At 42.5% G+C, this 22,360-nt stretch overlaps 1 long non-coding RNA gene across 1 annotated transcript in view; it reads right to left on the reverse strand.

Annotated features, from left to right (window-relative positions):
* Nucleotides 1–2,597: 2,597 nt before the first annotated feature.
* The window catches only part of LOC126191366 (uncharacterized), a 40,926-nt gene continuing 21,163 nt past the window's right edge, over nt 2,598–22,360 (reverse strand). The window contains exons 2-3 of the long non-coding RNA XR_007538343.1: nt 12,825–12,928; nt 2,598–2,781 (exon numbers count right to left, since the gene is read on the reverse strand). This is a non-coding gene — a long non-coding RNA (uncharacterized LOC126191366). The remainder of the gene's footprint in view (nt 2,782–12,824; nt 12,929–22,360) is intronic.

The following is a 22,360-nucleotide window of genomic DNA, read 5'->3' on the forward strand; positions in this document are numbered from 1 at the left end:
GCATTCGGATGTGACAGTGGGCCAGTGTTGGTTTGCATGGGAACGTCAATATTCGATGTGAAAGTTCCATGTCTGACCATCACAAAGGAGGTTCACTGCATTGTGCACCTAGCACATCATAACTCATTCACACCTATGCCCGACATCCGAGAACAAGAAATGGACTCCCTGCAGCATTGTGCGTCCTCTCGCACCGTCAGTCAGAGAGTATCAGCAGTCGCATTACGGGGCTATCGTCCCACGGGCATCCTGCTGTTAACACCACAACATAAGCGGCTGCGGTTGGAGTGCTGCCGTGACTGGGGAGCATGGACTGCCGATGTATGGCGTCTGATTGTGTTCAGCGATGAACCATCGTCGGCAAGCATAGCGGCGACCTGGGGAGAGCCGCACTTTTCCTGTGTCTTGCAGAGGCACAGCGGTGTTACTCCTGGCGTTCTGATGTGAGGAGCTGTCGGGTCTGACTTGAAGTGGCGGCTGGTTGTGACAGGGAATACTGACGACACAACGGTACGTCACAGACATCCTGACCTCACACGTTACCTCACATATGACAGTATCCTACTGTCACTTACCAATAGAAGAATGCTCGTCCACACATGGCACCTGTCTCTACGACCTGTTAACGTGGTACTTAGGTACTCCCTTGGCCACGAAGATCTCCAGAGCGGTTTCCAATAGATAGCCTCTAAGGCGGTGTGTGTATGTGTGTGTGTGTGGGGGGGGGGGGGGGGGAGGGGCGGGGGGAACACATCAGCTTTATTACACTTCCCAACTGAATCGGCGCTAATGCATCCAGGCCAAACGAGTGAGACACCATATTGATACGTGGGCTCGCACTCCCAAGGTCTTTGTAAATTTTACATTAGCGCCGATTCTGTTGGGAAGTGTAATAAAGCTGATGTGTTCCCCCCCCCCTCCCCCCCCCCCCCCCCACACACACACCGTCTTAGAGGCTATCTATTGGAAACCGCTCTGGAGATCTTCGTGGCCAAGGGAGTACCTAAGTACCACGTTGACAGGTCGTAGAGACAGGTGCCATGTTAATTACATCATTTACCCTCTGAACAGGTGAAGTTTCAATCTTTCCTTCTCTTCTTCTGGGTGCTTCACTTCTTTGTCAAGCAGTGTTTGATTTGATGCCAACAGAAATATCTGTGTTCTTATTCACTAAAGCACTCCGTCTTCAGGCCACAAGTGACCCATCGGGACCATCCGACCGCCGTGTCATCCTCAGGTGAGGATGCGGATAGGGGGGGCGTGTGGTCAGCACACCGCTCTCCCGGCCGTTAAGATGGTTTTCTTTGACCGGAGCCGCTACTATTCGGTCGAGTAGGTCCTCAATTGGCATCGCGAGGCTTGTGTTCTTCTTCCCTACGCATTAATTCTTGGGATCCTTTTCCTCACTTGTATGTTGTGTACAAGACAAAGTGACCGCTATATCTTTTGTCCCAGAATTACTTGTAGCAACACAGTTCGAGAGCCTTTGTTGAGCTTGGAGGGTATCGGTATGAAAAATTCAAGTTCAAGATTCGATACGATCTTTGGTTTCTTGATAATACGGATAGTGATCCTGATTACAAAGCAGAAAGTTCCCGAGAGTCATGTGCTTCGCTAGAAGAGGGTAGTAGTGCCGCATATGAGTATGATTCTGCCATAGTAATCAGCGACATAGCACATCAGTCAGACCCTAATGTCACTCAGAAAAACGGTGGAGGGAAAGAGGTACAAACCGCATGTACCGCAAGATGCACGTCTGTAACATTTCAATCACCTGTCAGAGTGGACGGAAATTTGTAAAACTTCGTGCAAGGTGCAGCATTAAAAAATAAAGCAAGGACACAGGGGATTTATTCTAAATACAAGGTCTCACTCAAGAAGAGTTAATCAAATATTTTCTCAAAACTAGGTAGAATGTAAATATTTTCCAATATTTTTCTTATCGATTACTGTTAATTGACGAGGTTAGGTAAATGTATTTTATTGTTATTTAATTACGTCAGTAACGACTTCCGTAACACAATTAGAGATCCTTCTGAACGACTTACAGGCATCCGAACTGCAGTCCTTAACCAACATGGCAGAAAAGCACCATGTATTTCCAAGAGTCTTAAGCAAACTAATCAAACGTTAATCCACTTTTCAGCCTTCTCTTTCCATAAACAATACAAGCTTATCACGAAATGCCGCTTCAAACACATACCTTGAGGCTGCTGTTAAGTTCTTGCCGTATCCTTTGTCCCACCATTCACTAGTTCACTCTAGTCCATGTGAGCTTGGAAGGTGTGGAGGAAAAAGCTTGACATTTTGAATGGTCGTTTAGAAGTACGCAGATAACGCAGTCAATAACAAACTTCTGCAAGAGGCAGAATGCTCACGAGTCCATAATCGCAAGAGATACAGATTCTGAGGTGAAGGAGATCTGCTCTCAGATCGTTACATGTAAACGTATTTTGTAGTGCAGTCTCGTCTTCCAATAGTATTCCAGAAGTAATTAAAATTTCGTGAATAGTTAGAACTAAAGTTATTGTAGAGGAACCACTAGCCCAGGAAACAAAGATGACATAAAAAAACATTTATGTTTTTAATTTGTGAAGATTTGTATTATTTTCATTTCATTTCTCGTTGCTTTTATTCTTAGGATGACTTTCAGTTGCTGTTACAATTTGTTAGAGGCACACACTTCGCTTTGCACCCTCCGTTGTCCTTATAGGAAATGCACCTAGTGTTCGTCTGGCATAAGGTGTATGCACAAGCGTTTGGTTCGCACTGCTCTGCCACCTGCAACAGAAAAGAAACGTAAATCACTGTTGCAAAAGGTCGACCAGCAACCTGTCTCACTGACTACTCGGACGTTGCGCTTTACCAAGAGAAACGTAGTGAAAAATGTAAAACACAAAAAAAGCTGAATATCTGTGAGATTTGACCAGAGAGAGATCTGCTGTATATCACTTTGTCTTATTAACAGAAGTGACACCACGGTGAAAGCTAGCGCAGAAAATACACATAACACACTCCACCACAGTACATGTATATTTATAAAGCACTGAACGGCTACCGCGCACAAATTTGCTCCATTTAACTGACGTTTTTGCGATACTTTTCGAGTTCTAGGAGCTCGCTTTCAGGCATATCGGAAATGCAATGAACGAAATACTTAACCGGTGATTGACCTAAGTTGTACAGTACAGTTGACATTAAACTTTTAATGTTTTTGTGTGGAGTTTGGTTCTACCAATGCAGTTAATATTGTCTGATTATCTGGAGTTTCTTGTAACGTATGCGAAAAAAATACTGATTATTATACAGGGTGATTCAAAAAGAATACCACAACTTTAAAAATGTGTATTTAATGAAAGAAACATAATATAACCTTCTGTTATACATCATTACAAAGAGTATTTAAAAAGGTTTTTTTTTCACTCAAAAACAAGTTCAGAGATGTTCAATATTGCTCCAGACACTCGAGCAATATCAACCCGATACTCCAACTCGTTCCACACTCTCTGTAGCATATCAGGCGTAACAGTTTGGATAGCTGCTGTTCTTTCTCGTTTCAAATCATCAATGGTGGCTGGGAGAGGTGGCCGAAACACCATATCCTTAACATACCCCCCATAAGAAAAAATCGCAGGGGGTAAGATCAGGGCTTCTTGGAGGCCAGTGATGAAGTACTCTGTCACGGGCTGCCTGGCGGCCAATCCATCGCCTCGGGTAGTTGACGTTCAGGTTTCATAACCAACCTTTTTCGTAGGACTCTCCATGCAGTTGATTGTGGAATTTGCAGCTCTCTGCTAGCTCTGCGAGTCGATTTTCCTGGGCTGCGAACAAATGCTTGCTGGATGCGTGCTACATTTTCATCACTCGTTCTCGGCCGTCCAGAACTTTTCCCTTTGCACAAACACCCATTCTCTGTAAACTGTTTATACCAACGTTTAATACACCACCTATCAGGAGGTTTAACACCATACTTCGTTCGAAATGCACGCTGAACAACTGTCGTCGATTCACTTCTGCCGTACTCAATAACACAAAAAGCTTTCTGTTGAGCGGTCGCCATCTTAGCATCAACTGACGCTGACGCCTAGTCAACAGCGCCTCAAGCGAACAAATGTACAACTAAATGAAACTTTATAGCTCCCTTAATTCGCCGACAGATAGTGCTTAGCTCTGCCTTTTGTCGTTGCAGAGTTTTAAATTCCTAAAGTTGTGGTATTCTTTTTGAATCACCCTGTACTATGCCCACAGTTACCACGTCTGCCCTGTGGTATTAACAGCCTTACGTATTGTTGATGTGAGACCATTTGTTTGTATGCTGACTATTAGTGTGGTACGTTTAGGGACCACAGATGTGACTTCCCGTGTACTCTTGCCTTGTGCCAACATGCTAGTCAGTCTGGGAACCTTAGGGGTAGGATTATCAGAGGATGAGGAGTTGATCCAAAAGAGAGCTTTCGGAAGGACCGGTGTTCGAGCCTCCGTACAGCCATTCAGATCCAGCTTTTCAGCGTTTTCCCGAATGTCGCGGTGTTTCCTTACAAGGGGACACAGCCGGTTTCCTTCCCCACCTTTCCCCAGTCCGGTCTTATGCTCCACGTCTAACTGTCCTCGTTAACGATGGAACATTAAACCCTAATTTTCCTTCCTGCCAAAGAAGAGAAGAGCAGCTAGTGTCATCACAGTTTTGTTTGAAACATCCCCTTAGAATAATTAAGAATAACAGTACTGGAAAAACTTTTACGTTATTTGATTTTCAAACAGCTGAGCAAAACTCAACGTAGACAGTTTTCTCTTTACTTATTCTGATCATCACTAAACTGACACACAATATGTTTAGCGCAAAGCAGTCTGACTTTCAATAATCCCTACAAGGAAATGGCCCATACCTTTCATGAATCACTTACCTCACAAAAATCTTCGTCATTCGAACTACTGCGAGCGCCAATACTGCCAGCTAAATAAAAGATTCTAACTACTGAAGGCACTAACTTTTGACAGGTATAGTTAGCAAATGAAAAATTCTGATAGAGAACAAACAATGTTTCCAGAATGAGATTTTAACTCTGCAGCGGAGTGTGCGCTGATATTAAACTTCCTGGCAGATCCAAACTGTGTGATAGACCGAGACTCGAACTCGAGACTTTCGCCTTTCGCGGGCAAGTGCTCTACCAACTGACCTATCCAAGCACGACTCACGCCGCCTCCTCACAGCTTCACTTCTGCCAGTACCTCGTCTCCTACCTTCCAAACTTCACAGAAGCTCTCCTGCGAACCTCGCAGAACTAGCACTCCAGAAAGAATGGATATTGCGGACACATGCCTTAGCCAGAGCCTAGGGGATGTTTCCAGAATGAGATTTTCACTCTGCAGCGGAGTGGAAGGTAGGAGACGAGGTACTGGCAGAAGTAAAGCTGTGAGGACGGGGCGTCAGTTGTGCTTGGGTAGCTCAGTTGGTAGAGAACTTGCCCGCAAAAGGCAAAGGTCCCGAGTTCGAGTCTCGGTCCGGCACACAGATTTAATCTGCCAGGAAGTTTCAACAAACAATGTATTTACCTTACTAGCGTTCAAAAGTCATAATATACATATAATTTTGTGACATCCAATTAAACAAATTTCCTTTTTCCGACGGACACACGTCTAGATCGTCCGCTCAAAACTCTGGCACCTCTCTCCCCACATCCACCACTGCTGGCGGCTCACCTCCAACTGCGCAGCGCTACGCGCTGTTCACATTTAACTGCCCAACTTTACAATAGCGAATATTCCAACAATGAGTCCACCCAGCCACAGACTGCACACAGCGCAGTCAGCGATTTTCATACAGAGCGCTACGTGGCGTTACCAACATAAAAACCTAAACAGCCTACTTCCATGTTTTGTTAGAGCGAGAATGTCACGAAGAACCTCTTGCAAATGACGTTAAAACACAGGCATTGTGGCTCACTCAGAGGGGTTTACTATAAAATTTAAGAAACCGTACGCTACAAAAGGAGTCAACCATCATGTTTCTTCCTTTCACCTATTGCTCTTGAAATAATCGTCAGGGTCAAAACAGTGCGCTATTCAGGAACGGGAAAGAGAAATGGCGGGAGGGCGGATGACGAATGTCGATGCATTTTGCACAGCATGCAAACCATACTTAAGGGTGTATGAAACTCTAGAATTTATTTAATTTATGAAAACCTGAATGAGCTGTTACATTTTAAACTTCATGTTTGAAAAAAACTCAAATTTTATAGTTAATTATCTCAATTTTTACCACAGTTTTAATAGATTTATACCTATAGCAACAAATGCAGCCAATAGTAAGTGAAAAAATGATGAAATTTCACATGTTAAAAAGAAACTTCCACTGCTATGAGTATGAATCCTGAATCCTTTCTGGTCATGCTGGCAAAGTTTTTTGAATTTATTTGTAAAAGTATAGAGAGTGGAAATTAAAATGTCCTGTGGTGCCTCTCCTGCTCCAAGTCGGCCCGTCTGACGTCCTACCCCCCTTAATAGAGTGGTTTTCAGGAATGCTGGATCGTACAGTAGTCGATGCCAACTGATGTCACAAGTTGGTACTATGTTTCCTGGTACTCAGTGGTGTCGCTCAGTTTGTTTGAGGAATGGATAATCAGAGGGTCGTACGTAAGTCTCAAAAATGGCTTCTTACATTTTTTTTTTGCTTGACAAGGGGATACTAAAAATGTGTTCAAATACAGAAAGTGCGAGACTCACTTGTCGGAAAAAAGTGCAGTAATGTGTGAATAACAGCGCTGTATCTTCGTTCAAAAACTTGATAACGAAAACAACAGCAACAGTGATACATGTCATATATCAGTCAGGCATTATGTTTGTGAGGGAATCAGTGACGAATAGTAACTCCTTTATATTGTACAGTGCCTGACAAAAAAAGTGAAGCACCTAGAAGAAATTGTCGGATTGTCAATATAACTTTGTACTTGTAGACACAATTGCCACGTGTGTAAACGAACAGAGTTGTAGTTCTCTGTTATAAATAGAACAGCCAACAGTGCGCATTGCTGTTGTTCGTGTTTAGTGTTGTTACCAGTCCTGAGAGGGTTAGAAGGGGCGGGAACAGCGTCTGACACTAAGAGCTCACAACGAAGGACACGGAGATGCTACGTAGTTGTGTGAGACAGCGTTATCAGCAACTGGTAGAGTAGTAGACTTGCCTCCCACTGTCGTACACCGGGAAACGTAACTAAGTTTCGGCTGAACAGGCTACAGATGCGATTCATAATTACCAGCCTTAGAAGATACACAGCAGTGAAACAAAACAGTTCTCCCCAGAACTACTTGACAAAGGACTTGGGGGATACTCTGCGGCTCTTACAACTAAACATAGAACGAATAAGGGGAGCAAAAGGTGATAATCTGACTCAAATAACAACTGAAAATGAGGTGGATATCATATTACTATAGGATCTCACTGGTCAGATGCAATCCAGCTTCATTCCACCTGTACGATATCTGGCTATGTCCGTTAGTTGCTGCCACATATCACTCAAGCTATGTATCTGCAACGTCCATCAAGAATGACGAATGTAACAGATGCCCAAACAAAAACAGAAAATAACATCTATACCATCAGGCTGAAAGGGGCCAACACATGGATTGTGGGCATCCATAAGACCCAAGACAATCACGGATGAAAGAAGATGATCAAGATATCCAACACCTGGTAGCAGTAACTGGAGACTTCAATAGGCGTAACTCACAACGAGGCTACAGAAAAACGGATGAAGATGGCACGAAGGTATCGGAAGGGCTAAAATGGAACGTCTTTTCTTATTATTCGACGGGAAGGACAAGTGGACATTCCACTCAGCTAGATGGGCTCAAAAATGCAACCCAGACCTCTGTTATTGTTATCACCCACAACAATGAACTACAGTTGCAGAGCAGCAGGAAGGTGCACATGATTTTCCTAAAAGCTACCACAGACCTGTTTTGGTGAATCCAAATAGTCAGGTCTGTACCAAACCCACAATGGAACAATTGGGAAAAATTTTCTGAAGAGATTGACTATATTATTCACTTCATTATCCATAAAGTTAGGCATTATGATCGCTTTGACAGACAGATCATGTGCTATCTCGGTGTCTTGAGTCGTCTGAAATTCTGCATACAATTGCAAGCATCTAGGACTCCATTCGGGGATGTAGTTCTCCATATAGCTCCTTCGAATATGTTTTTTGGCAATCGAATGAATTAGTCTAGAGCAGAGATCAGATCATATCATGTGCTATCTCGGTGTCTTCAGTCGTCTGAAATTCTGCATACAGTTTCAAGCATCTAGGACTCCATTCGGGGATGTAGTTCTCCATATAGCTCCTTCGAATATGTTTTCTGGCAATCGAATGAATTAGATCTCTGCTCTAGACACAATTAGGCAAAATAGACAGAGGGATCTAACAGAAAACATGTCTTTCCAACACTCAGGCAAGAAAGCATGCAACTTATAAGAAAGCTGCTAGTGCCACAAGAGCTAACAACACCTTACCAGACAAAATAAATCCTAACAAAATAGTAGCTAGGATTGTCGCTGTAGCCGGCCGGAGTGGCCGAACGGTTCTAGGTGCTTCAGTCTGGAACCGCGCGACCGCTACGGTCGCAGGTTCGAATCCTGCCTCGGGCATGGATGTGTGTGATGTCTTTAGGTTAGTTATGTTTAAGTAGTTCTAAGTTGTAGGGGACTGATGACCTCAGATGTTAAGTCTCATAGTGCTCAGAGCCATCTGAACCATATTTTGATTGTCGGTGTAAAAAGAACGACAACAAACAGAAAGTCAAAGGAGTGAAACATAAGCTAGAGTCTAAAATTTCTCAAGCACAGCCATCCCAGTTTGCACAAAAAATCTCTACAGCCGAAGATGCTGCAGCCTTAGACACCTTCAAACCTTGTAAAGCTGCTGGTTTTGGAGGCATATATCCTGAGATCCTTAAACATGCTGGTCAAGGTGCAGTGCAGCGGCTAGCTGCACTGTTAAACGATGTTGTCGTAAGAAGCAGACTGCTTTTTAAGAGAATGAAGATACTTACCATCCTGAAGAAATTGCCAAAATCTGGTAACAACCCCGAAGGTTATAGATCTTCTGCCCTCCGACTGGAGAGAGTACTCTACAATAGGACAGCACCAATTATCATGAAACACATATCCCTAGAACAGATTGGCTTTAGACCAGGCCACAACTGCAGCTATCAAATGCTGTGATTGACAACTTACATAGGGAAGGGCTCGGACGATCAGAAGAAAACAATGGCTGTATTTACTGACCTAACATCAGCTTACTATACAGTGTGGCAGAAAGGCAATCTTCTAAAATTCTTAAGAACAATTCCATGTAGAAGAATTGCACAACTACTCAATAATAAGCTGTCCAACAGAAATTCCAAGTTCACCTCAGTGTTCAAGTATCGGAGATGAAAAATTTAAGTGACGTACTACCTCAAGGATCCGTATTAACCCCGCTACCTTTCAGTCTATCTGTTCCCGAGTTACCAAACACGAAAGCAAGAACATTTATCCATCCTGATGAAATAGCATTCGTAACGCAGTCTACTGAGTTTACTACTTCAGAAAGGATCTGACTCTGGATTTGCGAACTCTAGATGATTTTTTAATGTTTGACGACTGAAAGTAAATGTAAACAAAATTGGATCTTCCACCTTCCATCCGAATAACAGGCATGCTGGCTGTAAACTGCGAACTACATTCAGAAATCAGTTGCCGTCATATAAACCTTCCCCAAAATATCTTGACGTGATCCTGGATCGCTCACTAACATACAGAAAACACCGAACTGAAACAGTCACAAAATGAGAACTAGAAACAACATATTAAACAAACTCTCTGGAACAAGTTGGGCAGCTAAGGCGTCAGTTCTGAAAACAACTGCCCTCTCACTTGTATGGTATGTCGGTGAATAATGTTGCCCACTATGGTTGAATATTGCTCATACAGACATGGTTTCTACACAACTGAATGTGGTCATGAGAAGTATATGTGGCACAATAAAATCCACACCCCAGAATGTGTTCTGTCTAATATCAACCACCGAAGATACGACGTCGAGCTGTGTTGGGAGAATGGGAGAAATGCTCCAGAAATCGCGAGCATCCACTACGCCACGAGTGTCATGCCACTCAAAGGGAACGACTTTAGACTAGGAAACCCTCCTTAAGAATTGGAAAAAGGCTCACTTCTGAAGGAATCCAGCTAGAAACAGCAAGGCGAGATGAGTGATTCGCAGCTAATCCTGACTCTGGTCTCATTGTCGATCCTACACGAGCCCCACGTGGATGCCACTTACCTAGGCTGCGGACCACCCTATGTCGCACAAGCACCGAGCACGAACAATATCAGGACTAGAAGTGCGACTAAGTTCAAATGGTTCAAATGGCTCTCAGCACTACGGGACTTAACTTATGAGGTCATCAGTCCCCTAGAACTTAGAACTACTTAAACCTAACTAACCTAAGGACATCACACACATCCATGCCCGGGGTAGGATTCGAACCTGCGACCGGAGCGGTCGCAAGGTTCCAGACTGTAGCGCCTAGAACAGTGCGAGAAGGGAATCGCCAAAAGTGCCAAGTGTGACTGCGGACACCAGTGACAAACAATACACTACATGTCCAATATACATGAGGTCTCTGAGGATGCAGTCTCCTTGATGGAAATTTTAGATATAAACCTACAACCAATTGCTTCCAGATATTTAAAGAACTTTCCTAACGATTACAAACTTAGAATCTCTATCCTATTTATCAAAATTGGCTTTATTCTTCTATGTGTAATTCATCCAATTGTTCTTTTTAAATTTATTTTATCAAATGGATAATATTGTCTTATCCACTTAATCTAAGACTTTCCCAATCAGGAATGAATGTAATTTATTTTATGTGTACTTTACGTATACTGTATTACCATTAACACCACTGCAGTTGAATCCAAGTAGTATATTATCGATGCCATACGCAATAAAAGCACTACTCAGGATGACCTTCGTGGGCGACCGTGGAGGCGACCTGGAGAGAGATCCCTGTCACCCGATGTTTTGGAGAGGCACATCAGCGTTACACCTAGTGTCATTCTGTTGGGAGGCATCGGGTATGACTACAGGCCACGTCTGACAGTGATTGTGAAAATTTTCAACTGTACAACGGTACGTCACAAACATCCTACGTCCTCATGCGTTACCACCCATGCGACAGTATCGTTGTGCCATTTCTATGGAACAACGCTCATCCACACATTGCATGTGTTTCTACGAACTGCATGCGTGATGCTGAGGTACTTTCGTGACCAGCAAGTTCCCCAGATCTGTCCCTGATAGAATGTATGACCAGCTCTGATGTCAACTTAGTCACAATGCTCAATGTCTAAGACATCAAGGATAAGTTACAACAGTTTTAGACCATTGTGCATCAGGAAAGGGTAAAATGGCTTTACGACACTTTTCTCAATCAAGATGAGAGGGGGTGCAACATTATCTTGACATGCGTAATGCTGAGGTACTTTCGTGGCCAGCAAGTTCCCCAGATCTGTCCCTGATAGAATGTATGACCAGCTCTGATGTCAACTTAGACACAATGCTCAATGCCCAAGACATCAAGGATAAGTTACAGCAGTTTTGAACCATCGTGCATCAGGAAAGGGTAAAATGGCTTTACGACACTTTTCTCAATCAAGATGAGAGGGGGTGCAACATTATCTTGACATGCTCAGACTACGAACTTCATTACTAGTTTTTCTCAGTTTTGTAATCATTGAATTAACATGACATACTCTCGCAACCCGTCGTGTTTCTTTCGTTTCCGCTCCTACGTGCTTCACTTTTTTATGTCAGGTTGTGTATTTATTTTCAGCCTATAGTCTCAACTACAACAATGACATAGCAAACCCATGTATTACCACCAGGGAACACAGCGACCGTTGTAGTTAATGTGTCCTTACCCGCAAGAGGTTGCGTATTATTTCATTTATTTGATAGTTTCGCTCATCGGGCACGAGCATCCTCAGATATTCATTAGCCTGTCGGTTAAATGTTTAAAGCACCACGGGTCACCATCATCAACGCAAACACTTTGTGCAGACTGTGATGCCGCCTAATGCCAGCTATTCTGGAACGAAGAACACTTTCTGACTGACTCCACAATAAGGTCCTATTTTTTCTTCATCGCCAGACCCGCATTGCCCTTAGTAGGGCTGTGGCATTCGAACATATAATTCTGCATCCATGCCCGGTGCTGCTTCGAAAACAAGTACTTTAGATATCTGCATAGGTTAGTGAAGCAGGCAGAACTGGCAGACCAGGGAATGTGGAAGAATGGAAGAACGATTAATGTCGAACATCCGTTTGACAACACTATCATTAGAGACCTAGCACGCGCTCATATTGGAGGAGGAAGAAGAAAATCCTCTGTGCACTGTTACATGAATCTTCCAGGAATTTGTCGTAAAAGATTATGGGAAGCCACGGAACCAAAATCTAGATGATCAGGCAGTACTGCGAACAGTCATGTCCCAGAATACGAGTTCATTCCAGCCACCCTTATTTAGTGTTTCTGCTTTTCCGTAAATCGCTAAAAACTGTGCCGAGGATGGTTCCTTACAGAAGTACACGACCCATTTCCTTCCGTATCCTTCCAGAATCGGCTGTCCAAAGACTCTCGTCGACTAAACGTTAAGCCCTACGTTTCATTTCATTTCGCATGCGTTCGGAAATATTAAAGATATGTTGTGTATTAAGAGGACGATTCCAGTGTTTTAATGTGAGGATTAAATTATTATAATGGTAATAATTCCTCACCGTAGTTGAAGGCAGTATAACAGCAACCAGCAGCACGGCCAAGATGAAACAACTCATCGACTTCCTTTCCATGTTGATCCACCAGTAGCAGCGTTTGCAACTTTCTGTAAGAAAACGATACCATTCGCTTCTAAGAGACCTTTCACAGACATGACATTCAAATGACTCAGATACAATAACAAACTGCAGGTGCATTTTGCACTTCACTGGAACTCCACTGTTTCTGAAAGCACATATTATCGTTTCATTTTAAATAGTCTTTGCCATTTCTCAATACCTCAAATTCACTTGCAATTATCATAAAGTGGGTGATATTGATGCTTTTGCGGATCTGACGTTGTGAACGACAAGTCAGAAAGTGCTGATATGACAGACTAACCGTAACTATATTCCTTTGGTCTCATTTTGTTACTTGCGGCAATTTCCATAGCAATATAGTATAGACACTATACATTGTAGAATCAGTTGTTGTCTCTTTGCAATGAAGGTCAATGTAATCATCTTCCTCATTAATTGTTGAATACACCTCATAAATATTTACGATCAGTACGTACTGGGAGATGAAGAAGCTTGCACAGGGCAGAGTACCGTGGACAGCTGCATCAAACCAGTCTCAGGACTGAAGACCACACCAACACATTTCATTGTTAGCTCTTTGTTTTCTATGTCTTCAATGGGAATGTTTTCATCTTTTTAGTTTTGTGAATTAAATTGTAAATATTGAACTGCTGCATTCATTTATGATATATTCAGAATAAAGTTCGTCCATCTGATATAAACTAAAGCACAGGGGCATTGCTAAATAGGGCGCAACCTTTCCGAATGGCAATTTGTCATTCCGGATACCATTATTATTCAACTGTCCTTCACGTACCTTCATTTTACCTCATTTTGGTGTTATTGTTCTCTGTTACAGATGCGTTATCCTACATACCCTTATGAATCCTTCTGATCTCTTTGCAAGTCGAAGGAAAGAAAATAGTATTAGTCGCAAACTGAATATGTTACAAATAAAACCTTAAGATGATTACCGCTTCTTCATTTCAGTCTAAAGGCTTAAAACCGCTTTCCAAAACAAATGGAATATTCCACCACTTTTCCTAGTCTTTCTTCAGTTCAGAATTACATACGTATACAGGGTGAGTCACCTAACATTACCGCTGGATATATTTCGTAAACCACATCAAATACTGACGAATCGATTCCACAGACCGAACGTGGGGAGAGGGGCTCGTGTAATTGGTTAATACAAACCATAAAAAAAATGCACGGAAGTATGTTTTTTAACACAAACCTACGTTTTTTTAAATGGAGCCCCGTTAGTTTTGTTAGCACATCTGAACATATAAACAAATACGTAATCAGTGCCGTTTGTTGCATTGTAAAATGTTAATTACATCCGGAGATATTGTAACCTAAAGTTGACGCTTGAGTACCACTCCTCCGCTGTTCGATCGTGTGTATCGGAGAGCACCGAATTACGTAGGGATCCAAAGGGAACGGTGATGGACCTTAGGTACAGAAGAGACTGGAACAGCACATTACGTCCACATGCTAGCACCTTTTTATTGGTCTTTTTCACTGACGCACATGTACATTACCATGAGGAGTAAGGTACATGTTCGACGGGCGTTTCATAGGACGTGGAGGACGTATAAATTGGCCAGCCCGTTCTCCTGATGTTACACCTCTGGACTTCTTTCTGTGGGGTACGTTAAAGGAGAATGTGTACCGTGATGTGCCTACAACCACAGAGGATATGAAACAACGTATTGTGGCAGCCTGCGGCGACATTACACCAGATGTACTGCGGCGTGTACGACATTCATTACGCCAGAGATTGCAATTGTATGCAGCAAATGATGGCCACCACATTGAACATCTATTGGCCTGACATGTCGGGACACACTCTATTCCACCCCGTAATTGAAAACGGAAACCACGTGTGTACGTGTACCTCACCCCTCATGGTAATGTACATGTGCGTCAGTGAAAAAGACCAATAAAAAGGTGTTAGCATGTGGACGTAATGTGCTGTTCCAGTCTCTTCTGTACCTAAGGTCCATCACCGTTCCTTTTGGATCCCTACGTAATTCGTGTTAAAAAATATACTTCCGTGCATTTTTTTTATGGTTTGTATTAACCAATTACACTAGCCCCTCTCCTCACGTTCGGTCTGTGGAATCGACTCGTCAGTATTTGATGTGGTTTACGAAATATATCCAGCGGTAACGTTAGGTGACTCACCCTGTATAACGTCTTCATCCTGTACCATTATTGTAGATGATGATGTGTAAACTGATATAGGCAGGCCCATTTGCAGATTTATCAAGAGCTTTCAGCGTAAAATTCGTCAAGATGCAGTGACATGTTTACGCAAAAACAATAAATCCAAAGCAAATTGGTCATACGTGTCACTGCTTCTTCCTGTAAAGTTATTTACTTACAAACTGCTAGTGTTTCGTTACGCAACATCCATCTCTCGAACAATTTCCTTTGCTTCTCTCGTTTAAAGTTCAATGTTTTTTTAGACGAGTAAGGGGCAACACTGAAACAAGACAATTACGTACACGATAATGAGCGGCTAGGACAGTGCTGTTGAATGTACATCTACATTTTATAATTAACTCCAATGCAGTCACAAATAGAGGCACACGTAAATAAATATTATTTATATTCGCTTGCTAAAAATTATGCATCTTAATACAAAGGAGCCAAAGTTGAAGTACTTGGTTCTCTTAAGCAAATATCACTTACGTCTTTTCAGATAATTTTTCTTGTGCTATAATCATGAACTGAAGGCTTCATTTTTCAAGGAAAATTTTTACCAATGAGCAGCTGAATTTTATGAAGTCTAGTAGAAATCTGAGATAGGAATATAGGTAAACATACAAGTGGCATAGCGTAAACCTCTGAAAACTCGAACTGTTCGGATGTATTTGTGGTTTTCCTTGTTGTGGCTATATATAGTCTTTCAGTCTCAGGATCATATTTCCGTTACCTAACTCAACGGAAATAAGCACCAAGACTCCGATAAAAGACAAAATACCAGTGTTTGTAATTACACAGACACACAACGTAACTGCAGGTATATATTTACAAGAAATTGACATGCCTAGGCTTCGAAACTGAGTGGTCAGCAAAGTACAAACGTGGACGAAACATCAGTCTACAGATTGATTTTTTTTTTACAAATGAACTCACGTCATTGTTACACACTTTATGAGATTACACCTACAAGCTCCTTACAAAGAAAATTCTTCGTGACACACAGTACCAAAATCTGACAACAGTGGCATTGCCTGTAATTTTTTTGAACGACTTCGATTGAAACTGTGAAGCTAGGTAGCCTGCCTCGTTTTCTTTAGTTTCCCACTTGCGTCTTGTACCTTTAAATGCGGTGAATAATATTATTTTTATTTTTAATTTTCTTATTTGTAATATTATGGCACAGTAAGTGTGAGTAGTTGTTCGGTGTAAAAGCAAGATGTTAAGAAATAAGGTTTGACTTCCAGAGTACTTTGAATATTCTTCTTAATGGTGGGCATAGGAGTGACATTCAGACATCAGAGAAACTATTTTTCAGACATTTGCGCAGCACATACTCTCAGGACAGTATGTACTGGAAAATGTGTTAGAAGCTTATTACGCATAATATAGATAGCAAAAACTTATTAGCCCCTCACAAAACAGTTTCACAGCAATAGTTACACTACGGCACACATTCTTTGGCAACTGTGGCGTAGTAGTAACATCCGGAGCTATTATTGAAAAGGAGGTCGCACAGAGAAAAAAAGGTGAATATTACTTTTTTTACGGCTATAAATAGGCTGAACTGCGTTAAAGACAATTCCCGTCAGTCTGAAAATAGGTGAGCAAATTGAAGCCATTAATTCCAAATAGCACAAGTCCATCTTTTGGCAGTATACGAGTTATTGATATCAGTGTATTCATCCCACGCTATACAAATGATTAACAGCCAGAACAGCACAAAATTTTGAACAAAGTCTTGGGATAGCGATATGCACATATACAGACGGCGATAGTATCGCTTACACAAGGTATAAAGCGGTAGTGCATTGGCGGATCTGTCATTTGTATTCAGGTGATTCTGACTAAAAGGTGTCCGACGTGATTAAGAAGACTTTGAACGCAGAATTAAGACTGAACACAGAATGGTATTTGGAGCTAAACGCATTGGACATTCCATTTCGAAAATTGTTAGTGAACTCAATATTCCGAGATCCGCAGTGTAAAGAGTGCGCCAAGAGAACTACATTTCAGGCATTACCTGTCACGAAGGACAGTACAATAGCCGACGGTCTTCATTTAACGACACACAGCAGCGGCGTTTGCATAGCGTTGTCAGTGATAATAGACAAGGCGACATTGCATGAAATAACCGCAGAAATCAATGTTGGACAGTGCGGCGAAATTTGGCGTTAATGGGCTGTGGCAGCAGACAATCGACGCGAGTGCCTTTGGTACCAGCACGACATCGCCTGCAGCGCCACTCCTGGGCTCGTGACCATATCGGTTGGAACGTACATCTACACACATCCTCCGCAATCCACCATACGGTGCGTGGCAGAGGGTACCTCGTACCACAACTAGCATCTTCTCTCCCTGTTCCACTCCCAAACAGAACGAGGGAAAAATGACTGCTTATATGCCTCTCTACGATCCCTAATCTCTCTTATCTTATCTTTGTGGTCTTTCCGCGAAATGTAAGTTGGCGGCAGTAAAATTGTACTGCAGTCAGCCTCAAATGCTGGTTCTCTAAATTTCCTCAGTAGCGATTCACGAAAAGAACGCCTCCTTTCCTCCAGAGACTCCCACCCGAGTTCCTGAAGCATTTGCGTAACACTCGCGTGATGATCAAACCTACGAGTAACAAATCTAGCAGCCCGCCTCTCAATTTCTTCTATGTCCTCTCTCAATCCGACCTCATAGGGATCCCAAACGCTCGAGCAGTATTCAAGAATAGGTCGTATTAGCGTTTTATAAGCGGTCCCCTTTACAGATGAACCACATCTTCCCAAAATTCTACCAATGAACCGAAGACGACTATCCGCCTTCCCCACAACTGCCATTACATGCTTGTCCCACTTCATATCGCTCTGAAATGTTCCGCCCAAATATTTAATCGACGTAATTGTGTCAAGCGCTACACTACTAACGGAGTATTCAAACATTACAGGATTCTTTTTCCTATTCATCTGCATTAATTTACATTTATCTATATTTAGAGTTAGCTGCCATTCTTTACACCAATCACAAATCCCGTCCAAGTCATCTTGTATTCTCCTACAGTCACTCAACGATGACACCTTACCGTACACCACAGCATCATCAGCAAACAGCCGCACATTGCTATCCACCCTATCCAAAAGATCATTTATGTAGATAGAAAACAACAGCGGACCTACCACACTTTCCTGGGGCACTCCAGATGATACACTCACCTCCGACGAACACTCACCATCGAGGACAACGTAGACGGCTGGAAAGCCACGGGTTGGTCAGACGAGCCCAGATTTCAATTGTTACGAGTTGACGATAGGGTTAGTGAGCGGCGCAGACCCCACGAAGCCACGGGCCCAAGTTATCAACGAGGCACTGTGCAGGCTACTGGTGACTCCACAATGGTGTGGGCTGTGTTTACGTGGAGTGGACTGGGTCCTCTGGTCCTACTGAACCGATCGTCGACAGGAAATGGTTATGTTCCGATACACGGAGACCGCTTTCAGTGATCCATAGATTTCATTCTCCCAAACACAGACGGAATTTTTGTGGATGACAATGCGCCATGTAACCAGGCCACAGTTGCTCGCGATTGATTTTAAGAAGATTCTGGACATGAATGCCATGGAACATTTATGTGGCACCTGGACGGCTATAGAGGCAGCATGACTCCGTATTTCTGCAGGGGTGTTCCAGTGACTTGCTGAGTCCACGTCACGTCGAGTGGCTGCGCTATGCCGGGCAAGAGGAGATCCGACACCATATTAGGAGGTACCCTATGACCTCTGTAGCCTCATTTTACAGAGGTAATGATACTCATAACAGCTCAGGACCATGAACTACTGCTTTCCTGATTCTGAGCAGAAATGATGCATTTCATTCCGCTGAATTTGCCTGCCTTGTGACCGTAATTTTGCCCATATACAACTGAAGAAAAGAAAGCAAGATACTGGCTGCATACCAAATCTGTGGGTTAAGATGATGCAGGAAGGTGCTAGTAGTATAAGCATTGTTGATGCTGAGCAATCCTTGATTGAAGATTATGAAACACTTTGTCCAGTTTCCAGGGCTCTCGAGTGTCCAGCCGGATGCGATCGTTGAAGTCCCGCGACATTTCGGCGAATAACCTTTCCGCCATCATCAGGTGGCTCTGATGGAACGGTCTGTCTGCTCGTTGTCGGTGTTATTTATGTCCAACAGTCGGGCTTCGATTCCCTGCGCCGACATGGCGGCCGCAATCGGACCGTCGGCGCAGGGATTCGAAGCCCGACTGACGGGCATAAATAACACTGACAATGAGCAGACAGACCGTTCCATCAGAGCCACCTGATGATGGCGGAAAGGTTATTCACCGAAATATAGTCGGACTTAACGATCGCATCCGGCTGGACGCTCGAGAGCCCTGGAAACTGGACACACGCCGGGAAAGCCTCCGATCACACTTACGTCCAGTTCGAAAAAACATGTTCTTCTGACAAATAATTAAGGGAAGTGCAAAACGACGACAAATAATAACACTGAGTACCATTATAATCGTGTGACTGTAAGTAATACTATAAGTGGTCTTGTCACCGATAGATGTTAGTTCAGACACAAACGATTCCGTAATGATCGAATGCTTAAATGTGGTTAGGAAAATGACACACCAATAAAAACTTCTAAAGCAAAGGCCATGGGGAAGCGCGCAGCAGCCATTAATCAACAAATCACATCATCGCTGATACTTTGAGGAGCAGATGGAGAAATACATAACACAAAATGAGAAATATGTTGATTCAGAAAGTGAAGTCTGGGATCAGATTAAAAGTGGAGATGTATTTATAGTGTAAGTAGGCTGTTTATGTTTTCTTTATGTAAGTTTGCTGTTTATGTTTTTTATTGGCAACGTTACATAGCACTCTGTATGAAAATCACTGGCTGTGCTGTGTGCAGTATGTGGCTAGTTTGCATTGTTGTCTGCCATTGTTGTCATGAACTGCTATAGCTGGATGCGAACAGCGCATAGCGCTGGGCAGTTGGAGGGGAGCCGCCAGCAGTGGCGGATGTGAGGACAGAGATGGCGGAGTTTGAAATTTGTAAAAATTGATGTCATGAGCTGCTGTATATATTATGACTAATGATGACTATTAAGGTAAATACAGTGTTTGTTCTCTATTAATATCTTTCATTTGCTAACTATCCCTATCAGTAGTTAGTACCTTCAGTAGTTTGAATCTTTTATTTAGCTGGCAGTAGTGGCGCTCGCCGTATTGCCGTAGTTCCAGTAGCGAAGATTTTTGTGAGGTAAGTGATTTGTAAAAGGTATAGGTTAAAGTTAGTCAGGGCCATTGTTTTGTAGGGGTTATTGAAAGTCAGATTGCGTTGCGCTAAATAATATTGTGTGTCAGGTTAAGCACAGGCTTGTATAATTGTTCTAAGTGGACGTTTCACATGTAAAATTGTTCAAAGGGGACGTTTCATATGTCGACCCTTAGCCTAGGATACCTCACTGGAATCTTCTGATTTTTTCTTGTAGTTTGTGTATTTAGTGTAGCTTTTGTTTATTGCTAGTGCGTAATTGTAGAGGGAATCTCCTTTGTAGTTGCAGCCTTTCATTGTTGTACTGTAAAACAGTTGTGGCATGCATATAGATTTGCACCAAGTATTTCGCAGCTGCAATTAACTAGATATTATTTTCAGTGCTATGTTAATGTGTTCTCCTATTTTTGCTCTTCAAATTGTGTTTTTCTGTGTTATCGTGTGAAATATTGTCACAATAATGGCGTGTGAAAAACGTAACACTCGGCTCCAAAGTAAACTGAGAAACGACAGTGAAGACGAAAGCAATGTGTTAGCGCCACTGTGTAATGAGTTAACTAATGTTCAAAGTAGTAATTTGGTAACTGTGCATAGGGAAATGGAGCGGACGTCAAACAATGGCGTAGACAGTCAAACAGGTAGTGAACAGGGAAGCATTATCGATCGGTCGGTCGGCAACAGCTCGCCTCAGGAATCCGAAATGATAGGACACAATATTGCAAATACTGTAGATTCAGGTTTTGCGTCCTCACCGTTTTCTCAAATAAGTCAAGACACATTTTCAGCTTGTCAAAATGTGAATGTTGCCGGCGCAAATGCACTGCCGAAAAGAGTAGAGAAACAGATTCCAGACACTAATACATTATTATTGCAATTAATGCAAAAAATGGAACAACACCAGAGACGAACACAGCAACAGTTAGACACAATGGAACAAAATCTTCGGAAGTTAGACACCACACTTGAACAAACACGTGAAGATCTAACTACTGAGTTACATAACATTGAATCGAAATGCCAAAAAGTCTGTAATGACGTAAAAACACAAATTTGTGAGCATTTTCAGCCTATTTTTTCGCGGCATGAAAATGCATTACAGAATCACGAAGCAGCCATAAAAGAGCTGCAAACTATTGTTCATGAAAATCATGAGACCTTGCAAGCTAAAATGGACTCAGTTGCATCTACCGATTCGGTTACGCAACTTGCAAAAACTCAGGAAAACTTAAAGGACACAGTAGAAAGACACATGGGGGAAATTAGTTCATTATCAGAGAAAGTAGCCGAACTTTCGGATCAGGTTACTAACTTATCTACAAAGGTAGATGATGATCTGAATGACACAAGACCCATAGCCTTCACTGACACAGAAGAGTATGAACAAATTAGAAAATTCAAACAAAATCAAAATCAAATCAATACACAGTACAAAAAAGAAATCCGGGAAGTACAAGATCAGTTGACACAGGTAATACAAGAATTACATATTTCAGAGGATACTCGCGCTCCAACACGGGAAGAGGAACTTAGAAATACGGAAAAGCCACAAAATAATAGCACAGGGCATTTCGGTAATTATGAAAGAAATTGGCAAGGTACACCGAATTTTGAGATGGAACCGCCGAAACGACGTGACAATGACCGACATGCTACTCGCCGACACGATGATTTTGACTATAAGCTGTTCATTACTACACGTAAATTCAAAACATTTAAGAATTCTGGCAACGACATTCATCCACAAGCGTGGCTCCATCAATTCTCTCATTGTTTTCCTCCCAACTGGTCATTAGAACACAGGTTAGAATTTATGTGTGGCTACTTAGAGAATGAACCAGCTGTAAGAATGCGATCGGTCATTCACGATTGCCACAGTGAAGGAGAATTTTACCATGCCTTCCTCTCAGCATATTGGTCTCAAGCCACACAGGACCGAGTGAAACATAGCATCATGATGAGGAAACACTTCGAACAATCTGAATTTTCCAGTCTTG

Source organism: Schistocerca cancellata, chromosome 6 (assembly GCF_023864275.1).
Source record: "Schistocerca cancellata isolate TAMUIC-IGC-003103 chromosome 6, iqSchCanc2.1, whole genome shotgun sequence".
In the NCBI taxonomy this organism is placed as follows: Eukaryota; Metazoa; Arthropoda; class Insecta; order Orthoptera; family Acrididae; genus Schistocerca; species Schistocerca cancellata.